Genomic DNA, 14,423 nt, shown 5'->3' on the forward strand with positions numbered 1-14,423 from the left:
TCACTTTAATTCATTGAGGACTAAGATAACCAGTTCATTTTAATGAATTACAAAATAAATCAAACTATAGCTTTCTCTGAAAAAATACCCCAAATTTTATCTTTTCACCACATTATTCATAGTTTCAGATTATATCTTTAAGAAGCAAGTTAGTATTGACTGGCTGACAAGGCAGGAGATCGTAACAGAATTTTATACTTTTTACTAAAACTGTTGGAGAAAGTCTGATAAAACTTTTTCATAAAAGATTTGCTTGGTCAAAACAGAATTTGTAAGTTCTTATATTCCAGTTTCAATATAAAAGCTTTTCTTCTCCAAAACAAAATGCCACTTTAAAGAAGGCTAGAAGGAGGAGAAGAGTAAGCAAGAGCAAAAAACCTGAAGCTAGCCAGGCAGATGGTGCACAGAAAAGCCACTGAAGATGCAAGCTGCATCCAGCTCTGGACTCGGACATGTAACACTGAGCGGGTACTTGCAGCTGCCCATGTGTGAGCAGGGCAATAGCAACCTGGACTGCTCAGTGGAAGCTGGAAAGTGATTCAGCATGCCCTGAAGTTGACATCAGGGACTCAGCTGCTCAAATGTACGTGTGTAATACCACAGGGGAAAGCCTTGAGTACAAAAATACTTGAGGTATATGTGTCCTGCAGGCAGCACACCCTACAGGTCTGTGTGTGAGCTGACTGACTGAGCCATTAAAACCATCGATTTTAACAGCTGAGTGTCTTGAGAAAGGAAGGTGTTATGCTGGTGATATAGAGAAGTACAGTAAGGCTCCAAACAATGAAAGTGTAAGAGCTCTACAGGTGAATACTGGTGGTGCTGTGCCTAGAGCCCAAGGAAGCAGTTCTGCCAACACACAGTATAAATTTATTTGGTGATTTCAGCTAGCCCACCTACAACAGTACATCAAAGCACAGAATGAGCAACCCATCTATTCTAACTTTATCTAAGTATGAATAATATTCCCAAAGATGCTTGTTGCTTGGAGTTACTGATTGTTAAAGTTCCTCCCTGTGAGGTTTTGACTGAGGTAGAGTTAATTTTCTTTTTAGTATCTAGAATAGTGCTGTGGTTTGGATTTAGTATGGGTTTTGCTATGACAAGAATGTTGATAATATACTGGTGGTTTTAGCTGTTGAAATCAAGAAATCAAGGACTTTTCATCTTGCCATGCTTTGCTTGTGTGCATGCGCACAAGAAGCTGGGAGGGAGCATAGCCAGAGCAATGGACCCCAACCGATCAAAGGGATATTCCATATCATGCGAAATCATGCTTAGCGTAAAAGTTGGGAGAAGAAGGAAGGGGGGACATTCGGAGTGATGGCATTTCGTCTTCCCAAGTAACTGTTATGTGTGATGGAGCCCTGCTTCCCTGGAGGTGGCTGAACACCTTCCTGCCAATGGGAAGCAGTGAATGAAATCCTTGTTTTACTTCACTTACGTGCATGGCTTTTGTTTTACCCATGAATTTTCTCACTTTTACCCTACCGATTCTCTACCCCATCCCACTGGGGAGGGGGAGTGAGCGAGCAGCTGGGTGGGGATTAGTTGCTGGCTGGGGTTAAACCATTACTCTCCCTCTCACAAATATACAAAATTTGGTGCATATATACCAGATTTTAGAATTTAGTAACCAAGTTCTAAAAATCCCAGTTACCTACATCCCAAGGAGCCTGGTGACGATCTGTACTTTAAGCTCTGCTTATGAAATTCTGGTGAAAAGGTGAAATTCTATCACCTTTTACTTTAGGAAGGTATGGAAATAAGAAAGAGAGAGAAGGTGCTATAAAAAATATTAACAGTGCATGCTATAGTATATTAGTAAATGCTTCAGTGCACTGCCAGCATATTTAGAAACAATAAAACTTGGATGCCCTGGAGGGGCCATGAACCTTGCTCTTGTCCATGCTTGATTTCATAGAAGGAGATGTGTTCTTGCCACATCATAAAATATGTTCTGGTACTCCAACAGCAAGATCATTCACAACTGTAAGTTGTCTCCCAAATTGCTGCTTCCCAAGTTTTAAAAAAAATGAACCTAATCCACTATAGAAAAGAGGTTGCAAATGGTTTTGCTTCATTACACTGGTGACAGAATGATACCAGTCTTCGTATAATTAAGAATCTGCAAATAAAAGACTTAGGTCAGTGCTGTTTCAGGATTACATCTAAAGGAGGCTGCTGAGGTCATTGATTTTATTTTTAGCTACTAACACATTTGTTTCAACTACAGATGCTGCTTCTAAAAGAACTCTGAGAACAAACATTCTTATTCATGGTTTTCTTTTTTATTTTTTTAAATAAAACCAGAAAGCCTTGAAGATTAAGCTACTTATCAACACTTTCAGGGATATGTTCTCCTGTTTTGCATGGCCTGTCTAGCTAGAGCTTCAAAATCAATTAACTAAAAGGTCTTCATCACCTCTGGAATTCCGCTCATTCACATGAGTAATTACCGAAGGTCTCCAGGAAGCAGTGGTTTCTCAAAGAGTTAATTGAAATGTAGGAACAGCTTAATACTGATTCAGCAGACTTAGCTCTAAACTTCAAAGGAGTTGTGATTTACCATTTGGTTCTTTATTTGCCTATTCAAATTAATCATGTTGCTCAAAGGCAAGGGAAATGAAATGTTGGAGGCCCCAGAGTCATTCCAGCATAAATGCTAAGATACATTAGTCCTGTGAGATACAAATTCTGAATTTGTATTTTATTTTTCATTTCTTTTATAAAACATTTATTTCACAAAATATTCATTTCATTTCTCTTCCCTGGCAAACATAAGATTTGCCCCCCAAATCTCTGAACTGTACACCACATCCAGGTTTATTAATCTTAAATACACTAACATAAGAAAACACCCCCAGGGCCTGGTTCAAGTTTGCAAAGGTAATACAAAGTTTATCAGATCTGTAGTTTACCTGCTCTCTAGATGGAGTAGGCTGCCCAGCAATCCCAGCACGACTCACAACTTCACATAGATACCTACTGCTGCTTTAGACATCCTGATGTTTGGCAGCAATTTATCTCAGCACACACAAAATGAATCTGTGTAACATCTGCACCGTGCACTTGTGTTTTGATCCCCAGGCATGTGAACACATAAAGCCTGAAAAGAGAATTTAAGGGACCCCCACTGGGTTCATGTCCATGCATGCTGTCCCCACTCTCCATCTGAAAGAGTGAATGACGGGAAGGTGAGACTATGCAGAGACCTTATCCAGCTTCCTAGGTCTTTCTGACAAGTCAAGTGTAATATCAAAGCCATGAATTCCTGGCAGCCTCCTCTGAGGTGGGCTCGACCTCCAACACTCACTAGCAGCCAGGACACGTGTGATGAACCAACAGCCTTTCAGTGCAGGGATGGACTAACGGCCGCACTAGCCGGGTGCGTATGCTCCCGCTGAGAAAGGAGAACACACTATCTAGTTGTGGTGTCCAGAAACGACCCACGCAAACTTGCTCACACAGACATGGTTTCCCTGGTTCAGTGCCACAGTGGAAGGCATTTACACCAATATCCAGAAGCCACCCAGGGAGGTCAGCACCAAAGGACATACACCAAGAAATGATGACTGCCTGCAGTGGCCAGTCCCACACCTTTGCAGAGACCTCTTCCAGGTTCTCACAGCCTCTCCAGTGGTTCCGGTTTGCTTCAGTTGTTGCTCCACTGTGGTAGCACAGTTGGTGAACCCTTCACAAGACATCCTCCACAGCTTTCCTCTCTACCCACGCATCCTGGTTTACTCCAGGCAGCAGAGATAGGCTCCATGGGCAACATCATTGCTGGACAGAATGGGTGGACTTTAGCAGAAGACATATGCAGCTACAAAACTCAGCTTCCTCCAACTCTTAATGATTTCCAATCACCAGTAATGTCTCATGCTATGGACTTCTTCACTCACTTCACCCCATATCTCATGCTTCTTAGAGGCTGTTTGCCCAGATCTGGCCATCAATAAGTCCCACTGTGTCTCCATAAATCTGTTTATTTCTGTGAGTTGCTTATAGATTAGCTGCTGCTGTTTCAGAGACAGACATGGCTCTGCTTCCTTCTCTTCCCTGACACTGCTCTCAAGGGTCTACTACTGGGAAAGATCCTCATCCTACTTATCCTGCACCACCATATCCAAAAAATACCTCTTCCACTGTATCCCCCTGGCCCTACCTGAGCAACAAAAGATAGTTGTCAGCCAGTCAACAAGGAACATCTCAGCCACATGTAGACATCTCCAAAATGCCTGTATTATGGTATCTCTTTCGGGACATACCCTTTAACATGTCCTATGAGTCACTTGCTTCCTCCTTGCCGTAGCTTTAAAGATTGAAGGGCAACTGTGCCCTCTCTAATACAAGAAACCATGCCTGCATTAGGGAGAGGAGGAACTGAAGAGGACAGTTTCTGGCTGGCACCATCATTATGCTGAAAATCTGTAGCAGTGTGCCTGGAGGGCTTGGTAGTGATGTGAGTCAGGGGGTGTTGGAAGGAAAAGCAATGTGGTGGGTTCTTGCCTGCCCTCTGAGCTGGCACAACCCTTTGGCCACCCCCTCAGTTGACTTTCCTGCTGGTGATGGCTCATAGTGGAAAAGGAGTAATGCAGATGGAGATAAAAGGCCCTGGGGAGGTAAACAAACCCAACCTTTCTCACCCCTGACTCCAAAGAAAGAGAGGAGACATATGTCCCATTCCTAACTGTACCCTGTCCTGTGGGACGACAGGAGCACTGTGTCAGCTGCTGTGCTTGGTGCAGAACCATGCATAGCAGCTTGTGATGTGAGCTATGCCTTCGCCATCATTTCTGACTGGCAGTGGGATACTAGAAGTGCATACGGTGGTGTTGTGCTTCCCCCAGAATGACATTCCCTTGAGGAGTGTTTGAATTCCTTCCTGCAAAAGTTTCCTTGTCAGTGTCTTCCCACCAAAAGCACAAACTGCCCTGGCAGTTATGACCAGAAGTTGCGTTGTCCCATGAGGAAACGTGCAAACCTGCTTCCTTGGGCTGACCATTGGGGCTGAGGCTGAGGAAGGGGTATTAAAGGATGTTTCTGACATGACTCAGTGGGAGGAGGATCTGCCTCATCTTGCAGAAATAATAGAAGCTCCTTCATCTAAATACAGTGTCTTTATGTCTTGCTGTGGTCTTTTACAAAATGATTCTCTGTCCCCTAGTAAAGAGCGAGCCCTGAAGGACTTACGTGGAAAGCAGAGACAGCACTTCCTTGCCTTTCTATGAATTAAATTAAACTCTTTCTTGTAGAAACCCCCAAGAAGGGTAGTTGTTTAGCTTTCTCACTTCTTAGATATGCAGTCTTCTCATTACAGCTTTTAGGATGAGCAGAAATCTGTAATTAGATATTTAACTCAGAGTGAGTGCAAAGTCTGCTGCAGCCTTAACATTCTGTGAAGTGAGAAGGGTCAGTTGGTAGCACCGTTTCCTCAGGCATCATTTTTGTCCTTGTGTTTTCTCTAAATACAAGTTTAATTGCTAGCTCATGATTATCAATCACTGTCATTGTAGGAAAATTCTACCCTGAAAAAAGGCTGCGGTAAAACAGATCCTTTACTCGACAGCGCTGCACTCTGAGTGTTCACAGCAGTACCCCAGGGATTAAAACTGGGATTTTCAAAGTAGCTCCAACCCGTTATTGAATTTAAATGAGATACAAGCACCTAATTCTCTTAGAATCCTTTGAAGATCCCAGTTGGAAGCTATTTTTCAGTGTCTTATAATTCTTCTGCCTACTGCAGAACCATCATGGCTAAGACCAACTATTCTTGCCTGTTTGTTTTGAGATGCACCATTAGCAGACCTGTTTTGGATGGGTGATAACTATGTGGTTCTGGAAACCTAGTGGAAGCCATGAAAATGGAGAGATGCACTAGCAGGTATGATGTGAAGAGACAGGGCTGATAGCTGTCCCTGAGCTCTCTATGTCTGCTGGAGAACCTTTTCACATTGTGCAGCGTCTGATAGGAATTAAAGCCAGCTGGCTCTCAGGACGTTTGCTACAAAATCGACTGTGAAAGTGACATTAGATCATGATCCCCTCATCAGTTTTATCAGAGTGCATCACTTTACCAAGGTGTAAATGCAGCGCTGGAGAATTCAGACCCTTGGTTGAAAATTAGTCAAGCCTGAGGAAAGTCAGGGTGTTGAGAGTCATCACTTAATGAACGGCACACTTCTTGCAGTTATCTGAAGCACGCAGTACTAGTTGCAGAGTACTGAAGAAGCACGTCATAACCTGGTGTGATAGTTTGATGTGGGGGGTGTTCTGGTGGCAGGAGAGGGGATTTGCTCCCTGTGCCACCAGATCTGAGTCCCATCCCCCCCGGGGGGGGTTGAGCCAAATCGGCGCCTCTGCGAATTGCCCTATTTAAGTTGAGACAAGGGGCGGGAGGCGCGGTGTTTTGGCGCGGTCTTTTGCCCAGGAGCGAGGAGAGAGCAGGAGGGCGCTGCCCTCGCTCCCGGCTCCCGGCCGAGCGGCCCGCTCGGGCCCGGGCCGGCGCCACGTGCTCAAGATGGCGCCGGGGGAGCCGCATGGGGGTCTCGGGAAGCACCTCGCTCCCGGGGTGCCCGCCGGGCCGAGCTCCCCCAGAGGGGATTAAGGTCTAAGAGAAAACAACCACAACGACCAGGTCAGTCAAGATGGAGCAGGAGGACGTGTGCTGGAGCTGAAGTTTTCCCTTGCAATCGGTGTGAAGATGGCAGGTGGCCCCCCTGCATCCAGGGTGTACTCGGCAGAGCAGAGACCCACTCGCAGCCCGTGGAGAAACCCACGTCGGGGAAGAGATGCCTGAGCCCAGCAGAGGTCGTGGAGCATGGGGATGCACAACGAGGTACTGTTAATAATGGGCATGGAATGCACGACGAGGTCGTGGAGGCATCTGGAGTCCGTGGGACGACCCACGCCGACGCGAGTGGCAGCAGCTCCTAAGAGGCCGAGACTGGCAAAGCCCGAACTGGTGCAATCCATGGGGAAGGATTGCAATCCTGCGGGCAGGACTTACGCTGGAAAAGTTTGGGGATTTTTCCTCGTGAGTAGGGGATCCACCGAAGCAAGGGAAAAATGGTGTAAGGACTCTTCCTTCTTTGAGAAAGGAGCGACACTAACAACATGGATGAATTGACCTGCACTCCCCCATCCCTGTCCCCCTGTGCCGCTGGGGGGGAGGTAGAGCCAGGAACAAAGGAGATAGGGGGTGGGGAGGTGTTGTTTTAAGATCTGGCCTTGTTTTCTCTTTCTCCTCTCAAGTAACCCAGTTTCGTTCCCGTGTGTCTCTTGTTAAGTAACTGTTAATAAATTGTTTAAGAAAAAAAAGCCTGAGTTATGTTTTGCCCGGGACCATGGTTGGTGAGTGCTCCCTTTCTCGGTTCTTGTCTCGACCCTCAGTCCAAAAACCACGACACCTGGTCCTGAGAAATGTGGATCTCTGTTGGAAAGGTCTGATGGCTGCAGCCGGGCTGGTGATTAGTGCTACGAATGAGTCATCTCACTCCAGACATGAGTCCCACCTCTCCTTTGCTTAACTATTATCTGTGCTGTTTCAGCCTCAATTCCAGGTCTCCAATTTACAGACAATTCTAGAGATTTCTTGCCAGAATAAAAATTGTGCCACAGATTGTTTGCTTAACAGAGCAGGCTATGGAAGTGTGTATCCATGGGCATGGACCTGTCTGCTTGAGTGTGTAGATAGCCTCTCATGCCTTGCACCTGTATGCTTCTAAGTAATCTTCTGTAGTGGCTTTCTGCTGCTTTATGATCGTTCTCTGGATGAAGTACATGACTGCTTTTGTTGCAGTTTAAATGCCCCCTATCACAAGCACTTTAGGACTGAAGTGTGTGTATAAAGAGAAATTTTTGAGTGGTAAGTCATTAAATTTAAGTAATTTTAGGAGGTTTAGAAAAATTCAAAAGGCATAATTCCTTCTCCATTTTTCCGTGTATCTCATAGGAGGAAACCGGTCTAGGGCAGTGCTGGGGGAGTGGAAAAGAGAGATGGCAAAAACAGCCATCAGAGCTCCAAAAACTCTGGTGATGGAGTGCAGAGAGCCTGACATGGCACTGCAACCTACCACTACCCTGCCTAGAGCCCGACCCTGCCAACTCCAGCTTGGCCTCACTCTGTTTTTCCCAGTTGACCACAGGTCTATGAGTTGGAGCAGTGGGGACATCAGAGGGATGATGGCCTCTGTGGCAGCTCTCTGCCTGCATGACCCGGGAAGGGAGAACACTCTCCAAACCAGCCTTGGAGCACCAGCTGTGCCCCAGGTCCTGACATACAGACCATACTACAGCTGTCACCGTTTCATATCCCAGTCACAGACACCCACTCATTTGGCTCTGAATTGTAACATGCTTCCTGCTTTCTAGTTGGTTTATTTCCCTACCCTAGCCCCTCAAAAATACGTTTTTAAAAGGAAACCACATTTTCTCCTTGTATCTAAAATATAGTACATCTCTGTTTACCTGAATTCAGACATCGTTAACTTACACAGCTAAATTTTATTTTCTGTTTGTCATTGCTGGGGAGGAGAAGAAAAGAAAACTGGCTCCAAATAGTAATATGCACTGTTCATCTCATTTTATGAGCAGAGCTATTCACCTGCCTAGAGCAAAGCAAAGCCTGAGCAGTGCTGGGCTTCCAAAGCTGATGAAGCCATTGTGAGGGAATGAAGTGAAAAGAGCAGCCAGTTTTAAGGACCTCAGTATTTTTTCCAGTAGTTAGACAGTCCTAGAGAGCTTAACCTGTGTGTTGGACTTCATAAATTATTCCAGAAGGTCACAGACACTTTCTTGGTTCATTAAGTATTATCTTTTCCCTGGTTTATTTTTTTCTGTGTGCTTTGGTCCCGCAGACTTAGATTAGACCGTTACTCCAGGTCATACAGAAAAATATGCTTATGTATGTAATGAAGGACTGTAGCACACACCCTTGGAGCTGCTGCACACTTCTATCGAAACAGGCAATTACTGCAGAACAGAAGCAGCCCTTGGCTTCTTTAGACAGGACACAGCAATTGTGAGAATTGTCAGCGTGACTTTAACTCAAGGGTTTTTCATAGCACCAGTGACCTGTGCTTAAAACGGGAGCAGATGGAGAAGTAACGAAGGTGTGTATCTAGCCTCAGTGTTGTGAATTAGTTCAAGTTACAGGTACTGTAGCTCTATTAACAAAGATTAACACCAGCAGGATCCCTCCCTTCCTGCACGTGTGTGGTGGAGGAGTGGACAATTTTGACTGTATTAACCTGTCAGATAAAATAGTCATTATATAATATGGCACATCTGCCCTTGCACTAGACTCTGTTATATGTGCCTCTGTAAAGATGAGACAGCCAAATTATTCTACTTAGCTGTGTATCTAGCAGCCTGAGGCAATTGAGAGGGAAGCTCTGCCATAAAATGTATAATTGCTGGGAGGCATGTTTGTCTGTGGTTGATGTAATTTCAAGCATCTTGTTTATACCTCTCAGAAGAAGTACCTACCCTGTTCCCAGCCCCCGGTATCAGTGCTGGCGCCTATCCCTCCTCCTTGCCATGAGATCGGTCATCCGTGCTGGATTTCCATGTGGGAGCGAGGCTGGTCTGAACTGGGTTTTCTAACTATTGCTGTGAGCACCATCTTTTACGACTGCAACACCTTGTGCTGTAATAGCGGTTGCTCCAAGAGAATAATATTTTAATTTTATGTTCGATACTCCTACTGCTGTGAGTCTGGGCAGTCTAGACTATCTCCCTGGCTGTGTGTGATGTTAGCAGTGATGGAAGTCAAACAGTTTGGGTGTTCTCTGGAGTGTCTGTGACTAGAAGGTCCCCTACTGGAGTATCTCTTTCTGGTCAAAGGTCCAGGTCAGGATAGAAAGAAGCATTTCCTAAATCATCCAGAAGTGTTTCTAACTGATCCTATAAAGTGGATGGTGTCTTGGTCTCAAGACCCAATGTCCTACTGTGCCTGTTGGATATGTGGAGCTTGGTGCCATAGACAGGTTTCTGCAGTTAATAGAATTTTTCCTGGCTGGGTTAATTCTGGACTTTGGGTCTGAAGGGGTAAGCTAGTGGGAGAATATCTACCAGCTACGGAAGAGATAGGTCATATATAATGATACATTTGTAGGAGCTGCAAAAAGTCACATAATTGAAACCCCTTGGGCTGAGAAATGATCAAACCTAGCTCTGTCTCTGCTGATTTAGTTCCTTAATGAATGGGCACCCACCATTAGATCAGATTTTTAGTGCTAGGCAGTTATAACTGCTTTGTCTAGTCCCAGTAAATGTTCCCTGGTATGGCAGAGCAGACTCTTCACAGGATTAGATGGAGCGAGTGTGGCCACCCAACCGTGTGCCCAGGCCACGCTGTCCCTGGCACTGCCGAGGAGGGAGCGGGGACAGCCTCGGGACCCAGCCAGCCGCTCACGATGGGTTGCAGTATTTCATAATGCCCTCTGAAGCTGTCTGAATTACTCCTGGAAATGACAGCTTAACTGTGATACCTACACGTGCCTTCTGGCACAGCGGTATCCAGGTGGGTCCGAGGCAGACATGACCCCGCTCCATCCTGCTTCTTCCCTGCAGAGAGGAAAGCTGGTGCGTAGGCTGGAGGGAGCACTGCTTTACACCGCAGCAGCTATCTGCCTAACAATTTTAACATAGCCTAAATCTATAAATCCCTTGATCCATTAAGTCTGTTTTTGTCAGGTCAAAATATGTTATTTTCCTTCCAGAAGATGATTAGCTCACTTAAAGCAGCCAATAGAGCTTTTTTTCTCACTTTTTCCTGGTACTCAAAGTACCTCCAAGGCATGAAACAGAGAAATAGTTTCTGGTTATTACAGTAACTAAGAAGGAAAGGAAAAGACAAAGTAAGAGTGAGCTGTCAGCTGGACAACCCTATCGTCTCAATGGTGGGTCTTCGCTGGCCTCTTTTGGGAATCTCAGACTATGAGGAAAAATCTACCCTCTTCTTTCTACCTGTCAACACGCTTGTCCTCTGCAGTAGTGTCTTTTTGGCATCACTGTGATGAATGTCTTTTCAGGAATGATACTAGAGGTGGAGGAGCTCTTTGTGTGTCTCGTGCAGAGCATCAAGGCTCCTTCCTGCACCCTGCTCAGCGGTGACCCCTCAGGAGCGGCTCCTCTCTTGCTCTGTGCCGAATTGCTGACATCTAAAAGACATTAAACACACTGGACTGTCAAGGACTAACTGAAAGCATTTTCCAGCTCCGGTCGAGTTATTGAAAGTGGGGTTTCTAGCTGTAACTGTCTTGGGTTCTGCGTGTGTGTGACATTGGAATGTTCTCTTTGTAGTGTTAATAGATACACTTTGGAGATAGCTGCTCCCAACAAATTAATGAGACATTTCAAGAGAGAATTCTTACCAGCTAATTAAATTACCTGCCTAGCTTACTAGCATTAATCACTCCTCTCCCAATATGTCTATGTAAACAGCCAGATTTTCATGTAAATTAAGTGAAGTTAGAAATGGCCTTTGATCTCTGTTGTTTGGCGATTCTGACAATTAATATAGGGAAAAAAAATAAAAATTACTATAAATCGTTCTGGATTACAGCTTCCACAGGTTCATAATACTTCACTGGTTTCTCTAACCATACACCACACAAAGGGACTAGCCTGCATCCCTTTAAAAAAAAAAGAGACATATTGTAAAGTCTTATTTCCAACACTTAACAGTCAAGCATGAGAGCAGCTGTAGCTGTCACAGGTATAGGATTTGGAGACTTAAACAGACTTAAGTTACAACAGAAGTATTATGTTGGAGAGCCATATTTCTACAAAAGATTATAACAATGACTGAAAAAGAAATAGGTGTATTTTAGACCTAAACAGCAGAGGACCTAACAGTCTTTCTTCTAAAAAAATGATTCTCATATTTTTGATTCTAATCTACTCATTGCTTTCAGAGGTGCCCAGTAGAGGAGGGCAAAGTTTTTAAGATTTTCTATAGAGAAAATGCTAGAGTAAGATGAAGAAAACTGGGTTTTCCAAGGCTACTTCCAAAAACCAGAGTAATGAGATATTCAAGGTGTCTCCTTTCAGTCTAGAGCCTCATGGAGCCTCATGTTTCCAAAAGATGCAGAAAGTCTAGTTCAAACTCCTCTGCTTTCTTCAGGTAAGGAGTAACTCCCTGTCTCATAGCCAATACTCTAAACAGCAACAATGAGGTATTTGGCACAAGTGGGCTGTTCTAGCTCTTCTAATTAAGTACTTCCAGCTTATATGGAAATACTTAAATTTCATTAAGAGAAATTAGGAGTCCCAGCAAGCAGCAGCTCAGTGGTTATGGACACTGTAGACAGATGGAAGAGCTACATTAAAAATTGTAACTTACTTTTTTTTAATGAAAATTTGATTTTTTTAAACCTGTGGAATCAAATTTTGAATTGTAGGATGTGTTGTTGTTTCCTGAGATAAGGCACTGTGTGTGGGAATTCCATCACAGTAATTTTTCTAGATGTGAAAGAGACGCAGGCAAGTGAGAGCTATTAAAGTCTTTACAAAGTCGTATTTTTAACGCAATTGTTCATGTTCACAGACAATCTATAGGGGAGGAATTTATTATAGTTTCTTTTTTTCACATTTCCTGTAGATCTGAAGATCCACATCTAAAAGTTTTCTCTCTGCAGCTGTAACAAACACTGAGAGATTCAGCACTGGATACAGCTGACAAAATTGTGTTTTGCTCCAGCAAATGTAGGAAATTTTGTATCTTGAAGACTGAGGAGGAAAAGCTGATCTAGTTTTGATCCTGTGTAGTATTTCCAGGTTAAAGAATCAAAATTCAGACAAGCATCACTCCTCAGACTTGAATGTATGGTTCTCCTACTGACAAAGCCTGTTCTGCTGCCTCTTGCATATGGTGGATCAGCATCAGTGTTATTACAGGTAGAGAGGAGGAAATTCAGCCAAGCATGATAGAAGGATTAAATTATTGATTCCTCTTCATCTGAAATGTACCATCAATCTCAAATATTTGTTCAATTGCAAGGTTTCTGCATTTCCATTTTCAAGAAAGCCACTGCATAAGCAGGATCAAAGGCTGTGCTTTCACATAAATGGTTTCCTTTACAGAACATTGTTTCTAACACATTCCTGTCCCAGAACTTTCAGTGCCATTCCTAAATCACTTTACTTTTGTTGGTGGTGTTTACCTTTTAAAGACTCATATGCAAAGTGTCTCTGCTAGGCTCACAAAATCTGATTCTATTTCTGAATCTACCTCTGTGGCTTTCAGAGGTTAGTTATAACCTGCAAAGTTCATTAAGAAGTTCTTTAAAAGCACATAATTCAAAAAAGATTATGCAATCTGTGAATGTAAATCAGAGAAACTCAAATAAACATCAAGGACAGAAAACACATCAGTAAAATCACTATCCCAAAAATTTCAGCATGTCAGTCTCAGGAGGCACATAAGAAAAGAGACTAAAAACCTGACATAGACACAAGAGTTGGCAAGGGCTCAGAGGGAGTGGCCATTGGCTTGCCTATGGTGAGCCCAGTAAGAAAACCCTTTGGATTTCTTTCTGCTGCTCTAGTCAAGGTTAAGAGCCATGCAGCATGATGCCTTGTTTGATGGCTGGCATTTCCTTCAAGAGAAAACAATGTTTATTCTTTCTTCAGTAGACCAAGTAGAACACCCCAGACTAGCCAGATGGACATCCGCATGTCTACAATACCACCAGCAGGACAACAGTGTCACAGCCTGCCAACGTCCTGACTGTCCTAGGGCAGCCCGGCATCATGCAGTGTCTAAATCTGTCTGCTAGGTTGCTGGGATTATCAAAGCTTTGCTTCAAGGGACCCCCGTGGTCATGTAAATGACATATCAGATACAAGTCAGGCTAATGGAGGTGCCTAATCCAATGCATCTGTCTTCTGGCTCACACACACAAATCAAGGAAATTGCATTTCATTAAATGAGCGATTTCTGGTACCTACATGTGTTTAAATTAGGTGTTGCTCTGTTGCAGTGCAGTGCAATGTGCACAGATTCGGTTCCTTTTGCACCACGGTTGTTGAGCAGAGGTAGAGGGGAAGAAGAAGGGGACTTACAGCTCCACTCCTGTGCAGACGGTGGGGTACAATGGTCTGGCACTAACGCAGCCCTTTGGCTCTATTTGGAGACAGAAATGAAAGAATGGCTTATGCAGCAAACAGAACAGTTTTTTTGTTGTGACAATTGGAGTTCTTAGTCTGGGGATGACCACCAAAATAAGAAGAGATTATTTTTCTTAATTTTCCTTAGAATTTATGGTTGGAAAAATAACCATTTTTTTAAGCCATGACAATAGATGACCAATATAGAATTTGCAGCTCCCTTATTTGAGTTAATAATGGTTTACACTCATTTTCAGGATCTTCAGGATTTACAAATTATTCCGTTGATAGACTTGCAGGCACTT

This window comes from Tauraco erythrolophus, chromosome 4 (genome assembly GCF_009769465.1).
Source record: "Tauraco erythrolophus isolate bTauEry1 chromosome 4, bTauEry1.pri, whole genome shotgun sequence".
NCBI classification, from domain to species: Eukaryota; Metazoa; Chordata; class Aves; order Musophagiformes; family Musophagidae; genus Tauraco; species Tauraco erythrolophus.